This window comes from Zalophus californianus, chromosome 3, assembly GCF_009762305.2.
Source record: "Zalophus californianus isolate mZalCal1 chromosome 3, mZalCal1.pri.v2, whole genome shotgun sequence".
NCBI lineage: Eukaryota > Metazoa > Chordata > Mammalia > Carnivora > Otariidae > Zalophus > Zalophus californianus.
Window position 1 is genome coordinate 94,992,156 of NC_045597.1, and position 18,644 is coordinate 95,010,799.

Sequence of the window (18,644 nt, forward strand, 5' to 3'; positions counted from 1 at the left end):
TCCTTTTATAAGCACACAGTCATATTGGATTAAGATCCACCTGAATTACATCATTTTAACTTGAATAACTCTGTAAGGCTGTAAAGGACCTTACCCCCCCAAAAGGTCAGATTCTGAGGTACTGGGGGAGAGGGCTCCAGTAGATCTTCTTTTTAAGGGATACAGTCCAACTCGTTTCAGGTAGTTAAAACACTGGGTATTTTGCTTTATTCTATCTTATTTTAAATTCCAGTATAGTTAACATACAGTGTTATGATATTAGTTTCAGGTGTACAATATAGTGATTCAACACTTCCATACATCACCCCGTGCTCATCCCTTAAGTTTCCTCCTTCATCCCCATCACCTATTTCTTCCCATCCTTCACTGCCTCCCCTCTGGTAACCAGCAGTGTGTTCTCTATAGGTTTGCCTCTCTCTCTCTTTTTTCTTTTGCTTGTTTTTTTTGTTTGTTTCTTAAATTCCACGTATGAGTGAAATCATATGATATTTGTCTTTCTCTGACTTATTTCACTTAGCATTGTACTCTCTAGCTCCATCTATGTTGTAAATGGCAAGATTTCATTTTTTTGGTGGCGAATATTCCATTGTATATATGTACCACCTCTTCTTTATCCAATCATCAGTCGACAGACGCTCAAGATGCTTCCATTATTTGGGTGTTGTTGATAATGCTGCTATAAACACATGGGTGCTTGTATCCCTTTGAATTTTTGTATTTTTGAATTTGTATTTTGGGGGTAAATACCTAGTAGGGTGATTACTGGATGGCAAAGTAGTTCTATTTTTAACTTTTTGAGGCGCCTCTCCATTGTTTACCACAGTGGCCACCCCGGTTTGCATTCAGCACTGGCTATCTTTGAAAGACCCTCATAGCGCTCACACTCTGAGTTCCTACCTGATGGAGGCACCCAAAGGCGGTCTTGGCGGAAGGCAAAATAGTCCTTGGGACCAATGAGAGCTAAGTATCTGCTCTAATTAGCCATGTGGCTCAGTCATCCCGGAACCCATGAGAATCGTCCTGAAACATCCATGCGTTTGCTGACCCACCATGTGGAGACTGCATATTGACCTCGGTTTTCCATTGCTGTGAACCACTTCATCGAGGCCCTACCTCATTCCAGGGGGTGGGACAACAACAAGCAGCTGGTCTTGAGGTTGTCAGGTATTTTGAGCTTTTCTCTCATACATAATTGCTCACAGAACCCCAATCTATTAAATGAATCAAACCGAAGCTTCTCTTAACATAGGTCAAGGCGAAGTACTTTGGAGGCTGAAGAATAAGCTACATAGATTCTGTGGGAGGAGTTCCTGGGAATCTGATTCATGGCCTTGATTAGGGAAAAGTTGTTTGGTGATTTACTTTTCTTCGGGGGACATTGATGATATCAGTTATACCAGTCTTTTTGAACTTCAGCACCCGCCAAGTGATCAGGGGATGTATGCGATGTTAAAGCATTGGCTATCAATGAAAAATAATTGTGAAGGTAAAGAATAAGGGAAGACAAAGCCATTTTGTATCATATTGTGTTGGTGTATTAATGTGCTTTGCTTCACTTACTATTGCTGAGTCATTTAATCAGCCATTTGACACAGCATTCTTTTATTCAACCAACTTTGTCCTTGTGGCAATATCTCTATCTCTCATCTCTCTCCCAGGTGTGGGAGTTCTTCACCCTCATCCCGATGTTTTGGCTAGGTAGGGTTTGGTTGGGTTTCTCTGGCTTGGGAGGCTGTTAGAAAGAGGATTTATAGACCCAGTCACTTGTAAAGCTATGTTAATAATCTGTCGACATTCTTTTGTGATGTAGCATGGAGACACGGGTTCCTTTTTGTGTGGGTTGTTTTTGGGGCAAGCGGGATTCCCGGAGAAGTAGGAGAAGGTCGAGTCATGTGGTGGGTTGAGGACTGGGCAGAATGTCAGGAGCCCTGGCTTCTGGGCTTTGTGCTTCCACTAACAAGCTGTGTGACCTCGGCTAAGTCACATTGCCTCTCTGGGAACCAGCTTTCTTACCTCAACAGTGAGGGCTTAGAGTAGGTGGTTTCTACAACCACTTTTGACCCCAACATCTCAAGATAAACTGTCATTCCTGCCACTCAGGCTGCCTTTGCCTGGAAGGTGCTTCCATTCCTATCCAAAAGACCCTTTTGTGAGATTTTTCAGTATGGGGGCTAAAGCAAAAAAAAGAAAAAAAGAAAAAGAAAAAGTATTTTATCGGTATTTTCTTTCCTAAAATAGAAAAAAAAAAAGGATTTGATGAGAGCTAGTCTCATCTTGTCCATCGTAAGGGAAAAACAGAGGCTCTGAAAATCCATTGACTTTCAACTCCAACTGTGGGTATTAGCACATCACTGCTGAAGGCCGTTTTGGGGATGGGAGCTCTGAGGCAGCCCCAAATCAAGGAGCGAGATGGATCCCCCAAACCGGCTCCAGCACAAACCCCGTCCACCTCTTTCTGTATATACCACCCTCCCTGCCCCCTTGTGCAGGGAGAGAAAGTTCTCCACATCTGAAGTCAAGGCCATGACTGCACCCCCGCCCCCAGCACTCTGACCACACCAGGAGGTGAGGGAAGGGGGACCTCACATCCTTCTCAGCAACTCACAAAGGCCACTGCAAATCGTTCTTGGCCATTGCCCAAGCTGGAAAGAACATTTTTTCCCCCAGATCATTATTAAGAATTTTATACAATCACACACTCTCTTGTCTCACATACAGACATACGCTGCCAAAGAGAAAAACTCATCCCTGAGTATTGGGTCATAAATTATATGAGGTACATTTCATTATAAAGTACATTTCTTTAGTCCTTTATGAATGCTCTCCATTTACCCCAGGGGGGTTGTAATGTACTCTGACATCTTACTTTCTTCCAAGAAGCATTCCCTCATATTGTTTAGTATGTGGGGGCCTAGCTGGGCAAACAAATCCTTCGCTGGAAAATGAAGGCATTCGACTCTTGTATAAACGGGAATACAATCATGCGTCTATGCCCGGGCTCCGGGGAGGTCACATATAATCTGTAGAAAAACTGGGTAAATAAACATCAGTGAAAGAAATGTCTGGTGGGGGGAGGGGCTGCATAAACAGCACAAATGCATAATTGTCCAGAAAGATTGGAAAACCAGAAAGATTGGAAACCCAGCGATTCTCCAGCCAGAAAGACGGGAATGAGTATTTTATAGCAAGTCAGTCCTCGTTACGTCTGGTTTTTAATTTTGATACTTCGTCTGGGTCCTTCTCCTTCCCGGCCCTCAGTTGTTCCTCCAGTGGAGAACCGCAAAAAGGGACACGGTGGAGCAAATTAGAAACCACACCCGGGCCTCCCCATTTTCTTCAATTAACAAAGGCAGATGCAGGGGGGCAAGAGTCGGAGTGTTCGGGTTTTCCTGAACCCGAAATGCTTCAGTTTTACCTTGCAGAAGATCATAAACCAAAGCTCATAAAATTGAACTCAGATGAAGAACACTCCCGTCTTTGGAGTGCTACTAAACAATCTGCAAATTATTTAAATTAAACCAACCCAGCCTTCGACATCTGCACACAAAATGCTTAAGTTCCAAGTGCAACTTTACTGGCATAAGAAAATAATAAGGGGAGTTCAATTTGTGTCAGCATGGCTCAGGAAAATAAGATATCATGTCTTGCTGTCTGCTTGATGTCAGCTTCTCAGATGTGAGCCCTAATGCCTCATCCTAGACTGTCCGCACCAGAGCCTGCCAAACAGAGAAGTTCAGCCAAAGTTCACCAAGCTACTACCAAATAGCTTTTTTCCCCCTCCTTTTTCAATCATTAGAAACCTTCTGTTTTATATTGTGCACACGTGATTGCATCTACCTCTTAAAACATATATAACTCTATTAGCTTCTCCCATTCTTCGGAACACTGTCAGTTCTGTTCGGTGACGAGTGTGTTCTATGGCTCAGAGTTATTCAGCTTGTTAGCTCCCACGGCCTGTGCTCGGTTCCATCTGAAATGTTTGGTTGGGATGCACTGACGAAATCTGTAATATTTGAGGTGATTTGAGAGTAATTCCTTAAACGAATAAATAAAGCACGTGCGCGCACATGCGCAAAAGAGAGGAAAAGGAAAAAAAAAAAAGGCAGACATCAATCAATCAATCCCTCTCCAAGATTGATCCAGAAATGCTTTTTCATCCCTCTTTCCCTCCTCGCCCACATCAGAGGCTCACTCAGGGCGTGTCAGAGAAGCTGCCGATAGACTCCCATCCAGCCCTGGAAGAATCCCCAGCCCAGACCTCCATTCCGATCCCCCCTTCAGCTGGGAGGGCGAGACGACCAAGAGGGCAATATCACAGGCCATTTTTCTCATTTTCCTTGTTTAGTCTTGATTTACTTTAAATGACTGCCTCTCTCATTCCTCCCAGTGAAACTGTGCACCCACACTTTTAACCAGGCAAAACCAACATTTTAATGCTGCTGGATGATGTATCAATTTAGGGTCCTGGGATCACCGAAGAGCTAGAATTTCACTCATCAGCAGAAATGCAGGTTTAGTAGGTGTGTGAAGACAAAAATAAGCACAGTGAAGTCTTTGATCTACTGTGTGCATATTCCATAAAAATACCTTTCCTATAGTGTAACATGTCACATTTAATCTATGTTCCACCTTCAGCATCTTCCTCCCAAGCATCACTTGGTCCTTTCCAAAGACCCGAACACCAGGGCTCGAAGAGGTGTTGTAGAAGGAAAGTCCTCTTTGTTTCCATTTGGTGGTGGTGCTTGGGGTGGGCTGCGGGGGTTTTCACACGGCAGGAAGAATAGCTTCACGACCTATAACCTTCAACCTCATTCCTGGGCCACTGCCTTCTCACTGGTTTCAAAGACAGCAAAAATCCCGCTGAAATTCACATTTCAGGTGAGTTACAGCTGATTATGATTATTGTAAAAAAGCTTCCTCCACATTGAGTATTGATTTAGAGAGCTTTCAGGCTCATGCTAAATATTGCACCATCGATAGCTGAGTATGGTTTAATTAAGCAATTTGATTAACTGTCACAATGAATCTGGTCTCAGTACGAGTGTTAAAATAAGATAAATCCTACACTATAGCAATATTAAAAACAGTAACCTTGTCACATGCCAATTGTTATCATCTTGACATCTTTTTATCTTTCCTATCATAAAATAATTCAGCTTAAACCTTGCTTTTAAAGGAACTTGTCTACTGATTCGTATTTCACTTAATCTGGTATCAATTACTGGCCTAGATTTGGAAATTCAACGTCTGCGTAGACGAAATGCTTTAATACCGTAGATAGTAGCTGGTTTCTGGGTTCAGCCCGAAATGGCATGGTCAGAGAAGTTTAAAATATTTTTGCTAGATTCAAAGATGAGCAAGATTAAAAATTCCCAAATGTGTATTCTGGACTCCCTCCAAAAACATTCCATCTTTATTCATTATTGGATATTGTCTTGATTAAAATTCCTGTTGGTTTGTTCTATGGTTAAGTAGTAATCTTGTATCTTAGCATTTGGAATGTATTGGTATCATGTGACGCGCACAGAGTCCAAATGAATATAGAGAGATCTCTTTCACAAGTCAACAAGGAGGACTCAGCGCGTTCAGATTTCAGCAGTGCTGTTGCAAGGGGGGAGGGTGGTTTATCTGTTCAGCACATTCTTTCCAAAAAGTGAGTCAGAAAGAGAACTGTTCAAAGCAAAATGATTTTTTCCTACCACACCAAGGTCCTGAATCAAGGCAGATTTCTCTAGAGGAAATAAGATATATTTTTTCCCCTTTTCTTTTCCTTTATCTCTTTCTGTTCTATTTCTAGCATTTGGTGCCCTTTATTGCTAGTTTCACCCAGTAACATGTGAAAAATGTATTCGACAATGCAAAGCAGATGACTCGGTCACCATCTTCTGAGTCACCGTTCTGTTCTCTGCATTCCTGCAGATGCCTTTCAAAACCAGAAGACGATTCTGTTAGGAGCCAGTGAGAGGGGAAATGAAAATGAAAAAAATGGACCTGCTTATGCACCCATACAGACACTTTGTGACGTGTCTCCCATTGGCAACCTGCTTGGCGTGGGATGTTCCCAAGGACCCCAGGCCGGGGTCTGGATCCTGCAGAAGATCTAAGAGAGCATGGGAGGCTGCAGGACTTTGGCAGACTTGGCTGGCCTTTTGCTCTGTTTTCCAGCTTAAAGGCCACTTGGAAGTAAGCTCTGTGGCCGAGAGGAAAGGGGAGGCTGTGGCGGAGGTCTGGCTGGGTTCCTTGAGCTGAGGTAAGTTGTTACCACCAAGCTTTTAGGGACAAACCCAACTTTTAGGTAACTTGTCAGGTACACCAAGTCACCGACCCCCTAACATGGTGGACGGGGGTGTCTCATGGCATCGGATAAGGATACAATCCCAGCGACACGATTCTGGAGCAGAGAGACATCTGACTGCTTTAGTGACTGAGAAGGAGCACACAGCAGACGCTCAATACCTTTCTCTGCGTCAGGGGCCTGGTCTCTGCCTTGGGGAAAGTGAGTGGACCAGATCGTGTTTGGTGAGGCCGACTTACAGGTGAACTTGCTCACTTAGCATACCCCCTCCATGTGCAGAAATACTGACCAAAGTCAAGAAGCTGTCCAGTTTGTTGAACACAAGCTCTAAGAAGAAGGCTTTGTCTGTTTTTCTTCCCCACCCTAAGACGAGTGCCGAGAACAGTGACTACACACCAATATTCGTCCATGAATGGATGGCATCATATGAGGGTTCTGACTCAGAAATCAACCGCGATGAGCCCCATGACCCTTGAAGCATGCTCATTATTTTAACGAGCCAAACTTTAGGAAGACTGGACCAAGAAAGGGACAGGACTAACAATCGTTGGGACTTAGTATGTGTCAGGAAATTTCTCATGTTCTTGATGCGAATGAATGAATCCCATTTTTTGGATCAGGAAACTGAGGCTTGGCAAGATGAATTCATTTGCCTATGGTCGCCTAGTTAATGAGTGGTGGATCTGTGGTTCAGACTCAGGACTCCCATGGTAGAGTGGTTTCAAAGATCTAGTTACTGTAATACTTCATTATTAGAGGTTCACAGCATCAGAATTTAGGGACGTATTTGCCTGCTTGCACTCGATGCTGGAAAAATGTTTTAAATTCTTTTTATGGGAAGTTTTTAGAATTTTGAGATTCAAACCAGATTAAGTAGGTGAAAGTGCTTTTTTAGACTTCTTGGCTCGACACTAAAAAATTTGTTCTGAATCCAAATCCAATATAAGTGTATTAGCTTTTTTCTAGCCAAGAGTTTACAGAAGCAAGAAATAAATCAACATGCCTCCAGCCCCAAGGGGTGATGCGGAGGAGAGAGATGGATGTGTGATCAGGTCTCAGAGGGTTTGGGCTTTAGTTCCAACTCTGCTGCTGAGCAGCTGTGTGATCTTGGCTGGGTCACTTCACCTCTCAGGATGATAAGTTTATCAACAGGCAAATAAAGACTAATAAACCTTGCTTTGCTTACTGCTTAGAGACAGTTGGAATTGAGAGACGTCGTGGAATTCAAATACTTTCAAAGCTTATAGCGTCCAATTGAGAAAACTTTTATGTTTGTGATGAAAATGTCCTATATTCTGTAATAATGGGGTTTGAGCCTTTTCCCATCTACTTACCTAATTTTACTAATTTAGTTTAATTTTTATCTTAGGTGACAACATATACTTTTCACACTTAAAATTTCATTTAGCTTTTCCGCTAAGGTAAATGGAACTTTTCCCCCTTTGTTTGGCATTTGTGAATAGTTTCCTGATTTTTTTTCTTTTTTAATTTTAACTCAATCAAGATTTACTGTTTTTCTCTAAGGCAACGAGTCCAAGTACCCGAATTCACCTCAGAGGGGACAGAGAGTTGAGTCAATGTTTCCCTCTGTACATGTTTCTCAGGTTGGCCCCAGATATGAAATATAATTATGGTGTTTTCTTGCCTGATATTAAGACAAGTCTGAGGAGGCCTGGCGTACATTCCTTGGGCTCATGAGTAATTATGGTGTTGGTGATGATCAGCTACTTTATAAGGTCTTGGGCTGTTGGCATTCTCTTTTTTCTGTAATGCACATACCGCATGAATCTAATTACCACTGTTTTGGTGCCTAACAAATATGCTTCACTTGTAAACCTTGTATTTATGTTCAGATGGGACTGGAGGGTGTGTGTTTGTGTGCGTTGTAACCAGCACAGCCCAGAAGTTCACAAAAATATCCCCCGATTCCAATCAGTTTTTGGTTTAATGGCCCATGCATTTGATATTCTTCTCTTGGTTGGAAAACTATTTTTCAAGTTCTCTTTTTCTCCAGTGCCATTCTCCTCCCTTCTTGTCTCTCTGTAAATTTTATAATACTGTGTTTCCTTTTGAAAGATTAGGTAAGAGGGAACACGTGTGTGAAAGTCGTGGCCAACTCCCATGTGACGGGGGCCGGTGAGATTAAGGCCAAAGGCCAAATGACTTCGGCACCTGACAAGTGTGTGGATCTCATTATGGCCATTGGGTCTGCGGGGGCTTAGAGAAAAAAAATCAATGGATTTGCAGGATGCATGGTCAACATTTGGTGAGAAAGCAAGTCTTCCAGGACTTTGTTTCTAATGCGTGGCAGAGGTATGGCCCTCCCAGATTTTAATTTTGCATCCTAACAGTAAAGTTTCCACCTACCTTATACATTTAAAGATTCACAGAACTTGAAGAAGCATTTAAAGTGATCTCATCTAATCTCTATTTTATAAATGAGTAGCAGGAGTGCAGGGAGAAGAAAGGAAGCTTCCCAAGGCCTCCTCACCGCCAGATTTCCTCTCTGCCAGCTGGATGTCCATCTTTTACACCTGCTGTCATGGCCCCAATGTCCAGGTATCCATGGGGAGCTTTTGAACACCTACTCTGAGCTTGGCAGTAAGCGACTTGGTTGGGGATCACCGAGATGTCATTAAGGCATAGTTCTGGCCTTCAAGGAGTTTGGTAGCAAATTGGAGAGCCAAGACGAACACGACACAACAGCCTCATTATCATTATGGGAAATGGCAGCTTACAGGTCAGAGTTGACATCAGGGGAGAGGTGGGCCAGTTCTTCAAGACATTGGGGTGCAGGAGATGGGGAAGACTGGTCTACCCAGAGGAAACTTAGAGGGAGAGCTTGAACCAGGTTTTGAAGGTTTGGGGTTTTGGAATTCCAGGAAGGTGGCAGGGCTTGCAAAAGGCTTGGGGGCCTTGAGGAAAGCGTGTGAGGGAAGCTTCAGAGTGAGGACAGGCCCACTTCTCATTCTCGATCTGTGTGTGTGGAAGGTGTGGGGATGAGGTAATGACTGCTCTGAGCAGGGACATGGGGAAGGCAACAGCAGGTGCCCAGGAAGCCCCTTCACCCAGCAGGTGCCGGGATGAGAGTACCACCTACGATGCCAACTTCTAGAATGACTCATCTCTTTGCCTTCTTCTTTGAGAGGTTTGCTCCGCTCATGCGTATGGCTTTTTCCAGGGGGGGCCGGTGCGGATTTCGATTGTGCACCATTCCGAGGGCGAAGCTAGAAACAGAAAGAGGTGCAGTTGCCCCACGAGAACAGGATGCCTCAGGCTAACACTAAAGTGCCCAGTGACTAGGTAGGGTGAGGGGTCTGCATCCTGACTTGGTGTCTTCCTGTTTCTGAACTCCGGCCAAGCCACTAACACAGTCCAAACCGCAGGGTTCTCACCTGTCCTTTATAGAGAGCGTAACACCTGCCCTAGCTACGGCACACCATGCTGCAAGAAGCCCATAGGAGAAGATATGTGCATGGGAAACAGACTGCAATCGCCATCAGTCACAGCACTCTTGCTGCTGAGATGGTGGAGCATTTGATGCAGGTGGAGCATTTGATGCAGAAACTGCAGGAGGAAGGACCTATTTCTTTCTTTTTTTTTAGATTTTATTTATTTGATAGAATGAGAGAGCACAAGCCAAGAGAACAGCAGAGGGAGAGGGAGAAGCAGCAGGCTCCCTGCTGAGCAGAAAGCCTGACATGGGGCTCGATCCCAGGACCCCGGGATCACGACCTGAGCTGAAGGCAGACGCTTAACCGACTGAGCCACCCAGGCACCCAGGACCTATTTCCTTCCAAGGAAGTCCCCGTCTTCGGCCTTGCCACTTAGAGCATTCTTTCACTTCACTTTTGTCTCTTCACTTTCTTCCCGCCCCCCCCCGTTTCAGAAGGAATAGAATGGAACTAGCTTGAGGATTCTGCTCAGACGGATGACTGTGAGCAGCCCTAAACCAGAACTGATCGGATGCTGCTGACAGAGCCGTCAGAACTGGGGTGGCCCCACGCAAAGCTGAAAAAAATCAAGGAAAGGATGGGGTGGTGGGAGGTGGGGCAGGGGTGGTGAGATGATTATCCCTCCAAAAAGAGGAGATGGTTTTCAAACTGTATTTTTAATATATTTTCTAAATTTTAATGACAGCTCCGTCTGAAACTATTAGCAGTTTCTAAGGTTCTCTGAGCAGGGTTTTCCTTGGAGATTGGCTTGATTATAGGTTTAGGTCTTGATTCCTTTCTAAACGTAAAGAATCAGTTCATCTAGAGCTCCCCAGGTAGTTCCCCTCCCTACCCCCCAGGTGGAAGAGGCCTGAGCTGGAAGCTGTGGCTAGCTGGAAAGAGACAGAGTGGGGACCAGAGGTAAGGGGACTCCTAGGCCGGTGGAAGGAAGAAAGACTTTAGAAACACAAATAATGGACGCCAACCGGTCTAGAGAGTCAGAGGAACGGAACTGTGTGTGTGGGAAGGGCATTTATTGAGTGCTTGCTGTTTCCCCAAACCTGTTTTTTATTCCAATTTTATAGGATCAGGGTTTAAGGAAATCTGGATTTTTTTCTGGAAGACAATAGGAATTCAATGAAGGGTTTTTCCTCTGCACAATGGCACAGATACGGCCTTAGAGAGCTCATCTGGACTGCCATGCGGAAGATGGATTGGGGCGGAGGCTAGGAGCGGAAGGGCGGTGGGGGGAAACCAGGGGGAGTCCCCTGAACCAGGGCAGAGACAGTGGGCAAGGGTCAGATTTGGGCAATAGTTTGGCAGCAAAAGTATAAGGAGTTGGCCTTTGAGATAATAGTCCCCATAGTGTTGGCTCCTTGTATTGCCAACATCCAGCACTTATGCTGCTCGATGCTCGAGCTCACGATTTTGGAATGCTTGTTGATTAATTGCTTGGTTCACTATATTTCCTAAAGAAAAAGGTCACTGTTTAACCTATCCAGAGACATGGACCAAAATTTACCCATAAGGATGTTTATTACAGTGTCATTTTTAATTGTAAAATTATGTCCAAATAGGGAAAGCCTCCTATGTTGGAGAGAATATTTGCAATTATTAAATTAAAAATTAAACTTAATGACATAGAAACTTCTAACAAAATGTTAAGTATACACATAATACAAATTACATATAAATAGTGTGCTCCTGATTCCATGAAAAAAAATGCACGCACAGAAAAAAGAAGGGAAAAAATATTATCAACATGTTAATCATAATTCTCTTGAGTTATAAGACTAGAACTCCCATTTATTTTCTTCCTCCTGTATTTTCATATTTTTTCAAGTTTATACCACGGAGGGGTCGAAGTTTTCAAATCAGAAGGATAAAAATCATTGTGGAAGACAAAAAACCGAGAGGATACCACTTAAGGATTCAGAAGATTGTGTTCAAGTGTCAGCGCTGCCTTATGACTCAGGCAAGTCACTTACCTTCTATGGTCTATAATTTTCTCATCTGTACAGTGGGCATAATAACATCTGCTTGCTAATTACAGGGCTATTGTAAATGTCAAACGAAATAAGGGATGTAGAAGTGCTTTGTTACTGGCATAAGTTGCTCCAGGAATATATGAGATTCTGGTTATTGTGATGTTTCCTCCCCTCATGGGGACTCGTAAGTGGCTGCTAGAGGGCCCTCCAGGTGAGTAGCTGGCAAGCTAATCTGGAGAAGGAGAGGAGGAGCTTACTCCAGCTTGAAACCATGGTGCCTGAATGAAGACTATCAAGCCTAGCCAAAAGTAATTTCAGTGTGTTGAAGAGAGAGTGGAGACACTCCTGGAATGTTAGGGAAAGAGGAAGACATTGGCCAAAGAGGACCTCAGTCCTGACGAGCCTGTTGGGATCCTATGTCTGCAAGGTTGGGCTCTTTTTCTAGCTCTGGGACTCCAGTCTTGAGTAACATTGAACCAGCCCTTCCTTACTCCCTCTGGGCCTCGGGATCCTCTGGCAAATGGCAGCTTATAAGGGCTGGACCCTACCCCCAGCCTTTCCCAGCACTTGTTCTCATATTCTGTGGAATCATCCCTTTCATCACTGCTGTAAAAAAGAGTCACTGTTAACAATTCAAGTGAAGGGGTGAATGAAGAATGAGTGGAACACACACAAAGAGGGGTCGGGAGAATGGGCAAGGCAAGAGGTGACATTATGTTGCAACCAACAAACGTATATTGAATCTGTGTGAAGTGTAGGACCTTGTGCTTCCTACTGAGGGTTCAGAAACATGGGTCCCAGTCTCTGCCTACGTGGAGAGAGAATGACAAAGACATCATCGTGTTCTGATTGCCAAGAACGCTTCACAGAGAGTGAGCACCCAGGAAATCAGGAGTGGATGACAGGTGGACTGAGGAGGAGTCAAAGCGGATAGCAGGTGGCTGGGCAAAGCCTCCCAGCTGGGAATGAACACAGAGCCCCGGAAAGAAGACAGGTTTAGGGAGGACTCAGTTGACAGCTTCCCCCAGGTCGGAAGCTTCTCATTGAGTTATCTTGGACAAATCACTTAACTAAATGAACCTCGGTTTCTTCAGTTGTGAAAATGAAGCAAACAATACTTCATGGGTTGTAGGGATGGTTAAATGCAGGAAAGGAGATAAAGTCCTGGGCATATAGTAAGTGTTCAGAAAATAATAATTTTCTTTTTTCTTTTCTTTTTTTTCTTCGAGGCAGATAATATCTAGCCCTGGACCAGCTGATTGAAAACTGGTGGCTTATGAGCTAGAACTCGTCTGTAGATATTGTTTTGTTTGGATCACAGAGTTCTGGCTTTCACTGTGTTTTTAAAACACTTAAATTAGTTGGAGACACTTGAAATTGGGAGATTTCATATAAATATCCAGATTTCTGATGTCTCTGGAAAACTCCAATCTGGCCACAGGGGCCCGTGTTAGCACTTGGCACTTACTGGCTGGCAAGGAGTCAAGGCAGCTCCTGTGGGTGGGGCCACATTCCCCACTTCTCTGCAGTCCCCACAACTCCCTACTGAGCCCCAACCCTGAGGCCAGTGTCAGCTGCAATCTATCATTGTGTTTGCACTGTTTTTTTTTTAATTCTTAAATTGAGTTAAGAGTTGAGTGAAATTTCTTTTTATAGCAAAAGCAGAAAAATGAAAGATGTGCCAAGAACATCATATGTTTCAAAAACAAAAACAAAAACAGAACAGGAAGAGAACATATTTCTCTGGGGAAGTGAAGAAAATTCCTATGTGTTTAATATGCAGAGAAAGTGTGTCTGTATTGAAAGAATACACTTGGCTTGCTTCTCTTGTTTATATTACCTGCCTGGTCCTTGTAGACATTTGAGTTTGTTGCCATTAGCTTGGGCCACTTGCTCCTTTCTGTACATGCTTGTGGAAAAGATCAGTCCCTCTTTATAATTTCCTGCTGCTGTGAAGGGGAAAATTCAGACAGAACTGAAAAAACCATGTGGACACCAATGGTGGTTGCTATGAAGTCCACTGAATTGGCTACTGGACAAGGTCTCTTGCCTCCATGAATATATGTCCATTTCCCATGAGAACATACACTTCTTGGAGATATTTTCTCCTCCCAGAACTTCCTGGTTAGCAGCCCCAAGACCAGAGATAACTCTAAGCCAATGGGATGTTGGCTGGGAACGAAGGGAAAACAATGGTTTGGAAAGGCATCATCTCCTAGAAATATGACATGAGTCAAAAAATGTGAGCCATCTGTGTCATTTGAAATTTTCTAGTAGCCACATTATAAAAAAAGTTGAGAGAATAAAGAAATTTAATGTAGTGTTTTATTTTACCTAATTTATCCAAAATAGTGTCATTTCAACATTTTAACATGGAATCAGGATAAAAAAAATTAAATGAAATATTTATACTTTTTTTCCCTTCTGAATTAAATCTTTGAAATTTGATGTGTATTTTGGATTTATAGCACATTTCAGTTTGGGCTGGCCACATTCACAGAGCTTACTTGTTTCTTGTGGCCAGTGGCCACTGTGTTGGATAATGCAGGTTTCGAAGATAGAGGAGGTAATCCATAGCTATAGATGCTTTACTGGCTTCTTGACTTTGCTGCTAGCTTTTCTTGATTGGTCAGACCTTGGTCTATCCCTTCTCGGTATCCCTTAAATGCAGGAAAGGAGTACTGTTCAGATTGGAGTTTTCCAGAGACATCAGAAATCTGGATATTTATATGAAATCTCCCAATTTCAAGTGTCTCCAACTAATTTAAATGTTTTAAAAACACAGTGAAAGCCAGAACTCTGTGACCCAAACAAAACAATATCTACAGACGAGTTCTAGCTCATAAGCCACCAGTTTTCAATCAGCTGGTCCAGGGCTAGACATTATCTGCCTCGAAGAAAAAAAAGAAAAGAAAAAAGAAAATTATTATTTTCTGAACACTTACTATATGCCCAACTTGAACAGTACTTACTTACTCCCCAACTTGAACAGTAAGCAGGCAACCCATGCTGTGTTTTCCTCTCCTTGAAAACTCTTCTGGATGCAGGGTAGTGTGAGACACTGTAGGAGGTGCTCACTGTGTTTTCTTGACCTGGTGTACTCTTTTTCTCAAATGGACTTTGGGTTCTTCCATGATGGGATATTCGCAGAACTAAGTTCTCTGTTCTGAAGCAGGGTATTGACTTTGCTCCTGTTGAAACTTCCAAGGTTACTGATCCAACTGGAACTTAGACTTTCATTGTTGACAGATGTTCATTCATTAATTCATGGATTCATTAACAAACATGCCAGGCATAGTACTAGGCACTAGCAATTCCAAAGATCACAAAAGCACATTTATAACTCAAAAATTGCTCAGTATGAAAACCAAACAAATGCTTTTTAGCATGACAGGTACAATTATGGATGTAGAGAGAGAGAGAGAGAAAGAGTAAGGGACATAAATGGAAGAGTAGCCCACTGGTTTGGATTAGGGAAGGCTTCACAGAGGAGGTGATGTTGGAGCAGGGTCCTGAGGAATGAGTAGAAATTCAGCAGGCAGCAAGAAGGGCATGAACTTACACTTGTGTGGCCAGCACATGCAGAACTCTGAAAGAGAGCCCCAAGTTGGGGCTGATGGCCAAAGCAGATGGTCCAGCTGTGTCTCTCCATTGTGAGTTTATAGGCAAGATTATAGTTTAGAGACAGCTAGTTTGATATTCACTTAGCCTTCTGTTTTATTGTGACTTTACCAAGATGCCCCAATGTGTGAAATATCTAGCCCTATGACCACTTCAGAAGACGTCTACTCTGTGCATCTTACAGAAATTTAGACAACTTTACTTGTTTGTACACAGGGACTTCTTGGGCCCCATATACAAGTCATTTCTATAGAGTACCTTCAACAGACTTCTGAATAACTCTTGAAATTAAGTACCATTAAACCGTAACCAAAATGTACATGTGGATTTGAAATGTGTCAACATGTGTTTTGCATCTTTCACTTGTGAAATTTATGTATCTTGCATGGCCTTTGGACAGACCCCATGTGTTTCACATATGGTTGGTACATTTCTTATTAGGAATGGTATAAAGAGGGTCAGGAGAATCAGACTACTGTATTGATAAACATAAGGTTTGAGATCCACTGATAAAAAATGGCTCCTGAGACACCCACATTAGTGGGAAGAACATTTGTCTTGGGAATGTAGAATGTTATGGCTGGAAGGAATCTTGGAGAGAATCTGGTCTAACCCATTCTAACCCATCTAAAAAACTGAGATCTTGAGAAGTTAAGTGACTCACCCAAGGTCCTCAGGTATCAGTGGTAAAGCAAGGATGAGAACTGAACCTTCCTGATTTCCAGTCCAGTGCTTCTTTCTATTTTCCACACTGCTTTGCTCATGATTCTCATTAAAAGAGCATTACTGTTTTCCAGCTTAAAATGATTTCTGGATAGCAATTCGAGAGTGTTTTCCAGATTGCAACTGTGAGGACATGGGAAAAGATGGAAAAGTGTGGGAGCAGAGTCGTGTATTTGTGACAGGATTGTAGCTCCAGGGCCTAGCAGGATGCTTGGCATGTAGTAGCTTCTCATTAGCCTTTGGGGAATGAATGAACCACACCAATAACCAAGATGAAGGCCAATGTGCCACCAGAGTCTGTGGGAGTGCTCACGAAGATTACAAGACCTATAAAACTAAAATGAGAACCACAGTTAGGGGGCCAACATACATTTTGCCAACAAAACAGGGCAAGCTTGATCTCCTGTAGAATGTGTCTCTATCCAGAGATGACACTCAAAATACTTAATAACCATGACCACACAAGCACCAGACATCAGAGTAGAGGCTGCTGTGAACAGTTGGAACAGGAGACGTACAGCACCGTCTCCTCCCATTTTACTGTCCTTTGAGATGCTCCTAATGTGGTTCCCCTCACTCTCACCCAATAATTCTCTTTTCCATTGTCCCCTGGGAGAATGAAACGCCAATAAAACTACAGAGAAAAAAAGGAAATAAGGATGATGGATGTGGATATTATTACCTGGAAGCTGTTGTCTCAGTGAGCAAAAATCTGTGGGTAGGAAGAACCCTAGTAACATTGCATGCTGGAGTCTAATTTGGGGGTACTTCTTCAGCTTAGAGTCAACAAGCCAGGGAATTAAAGGAGGACATTTATGGTCATATATGCAGTAGGGGTCTACTATACAGGCATCTGCTAGATCCTGGAGCTCTGGATCTCTGTGCACATCCTTCTGCCCGCTAGCTGTATAACTGGGAAGGGGTTAATCCCAACCCAAAGTGTCAGCAAGTGGGGTGAAGGGAACTATACAAACTACACCTGCTGGGGAACACTAACTCTGACTGTGTCTTTGGTAATTTTAAGATTAGAAAGCAGTAGAAACCCAACATGGAACATATTAAACAAATGGCATAACAAATGATGGGGAATAAAACATCAAGAAACTTCTTGAAACACTCTGAAGGATGCATGAAGTCTTGTTTCTATCAAGTGGGAGCAAAACACTCTGAGGAAGAAAGAGCCTAAAATGATGATAGTGAGGACTGCAAATAAGCTGTTTTATATATAAAATAATAAAACAATATATAATTGTAGAATGGAAATCCTCACTGAAGACAGAAAATAGCAAAATTGATGATGCAGAAGACTGAAGCAAAAATACTAAAGAGAAACTAGATAGTCCCCCACCCCACCCCTGAACTGAGAGAAAAATGAACACAGTAATGAATAGAACAGCAACATAGAATAGAATCAAGAGTACGGACTCTGAAGGTGTATTCCCTTCCCGCTAGTAACTAATCTCTCTTTTTCACTATCGTCATAGAGCAACCTTTACAAAAACTATTATTGGAAGTGTAAATAAGGAAATTTTCCTGCTAGATAGAAAGACCTGGTTGTACATACTAGAGGAGCTTTGTCATATCAGGTCATATTAATTAAGAGAACCATTCTTAAAAAGTACTGGCAAGCTTTTATTTTTATTTAATTTTAATTTTAATTTTATTTTATTGTGTTATGTTAGTCACCATACAGTACATCATTAGTTTTTCGATGTAGTGATCCATGATTCATTGTTTGCATATAACACGCAGTGTTCCATGCAATACGTGCCCTCCTTAATACCCATCACTGGGCTAACCCATCCCCCCGCCCCCCTCCCCTCTAAAACCCTTGGTTTGTTTCTCAGAGCCCATAGTCTCTCATGGTTCGTCTCTACCTCTGATTCCTCCCCCCTTCATTTTTCCCTTCCTTCTCCTGATGTCCTCCATGCTGTTCCTTATGTTCCACAAATAAGTGAAACCATATGATAGTTGACTTTCTGCGCTTGACTTATTTCACTTAGCTTGATCCCCTCCAGTCAGATCCATGTTGATGTAAAAGTCGGGTATTCATCCTTTCTGATGGCTGAGTAATATTCCATTGTAGCTTTTAGAAAAGAAGGAGAACTGGAGGCGTCCATGGGGGGAATAATTCGTTTCCCTGACTACAAGGGAACACAATTTTTACTGATGTCATCCTGACCCTCTGCTATAGTATATGGCAGAAACAAGAGAGTAATATTTGTGAAACTTTTGAAGAAAAACATTGTAAGTTGAGAATTTTTATACTCATGTGCTAGAGGACTTAGATAATATAACCACAGTGTGCCTTTCTTTAAAAAGAGATAGATCAAAAATAAGACATTGATAATGGGGGAGTCATGATATAAAGGGGGTGCTGTAGATATTCATGCTCTGCCCCTATGGCCTTAAAGGTCATCCATAGGCAGAGTCTCCCACATTTAGATCATTAACCCTTATAGTAGGCTGAATAATGGTCCCCTATAGATGTCTACCTCCTCATCCCTGGAGCCTATGCATATGTTAACCCACATGGTAAAAAGGACTTGGCAGATGTGACTAAGTGAGGGATTTTAAGATAGA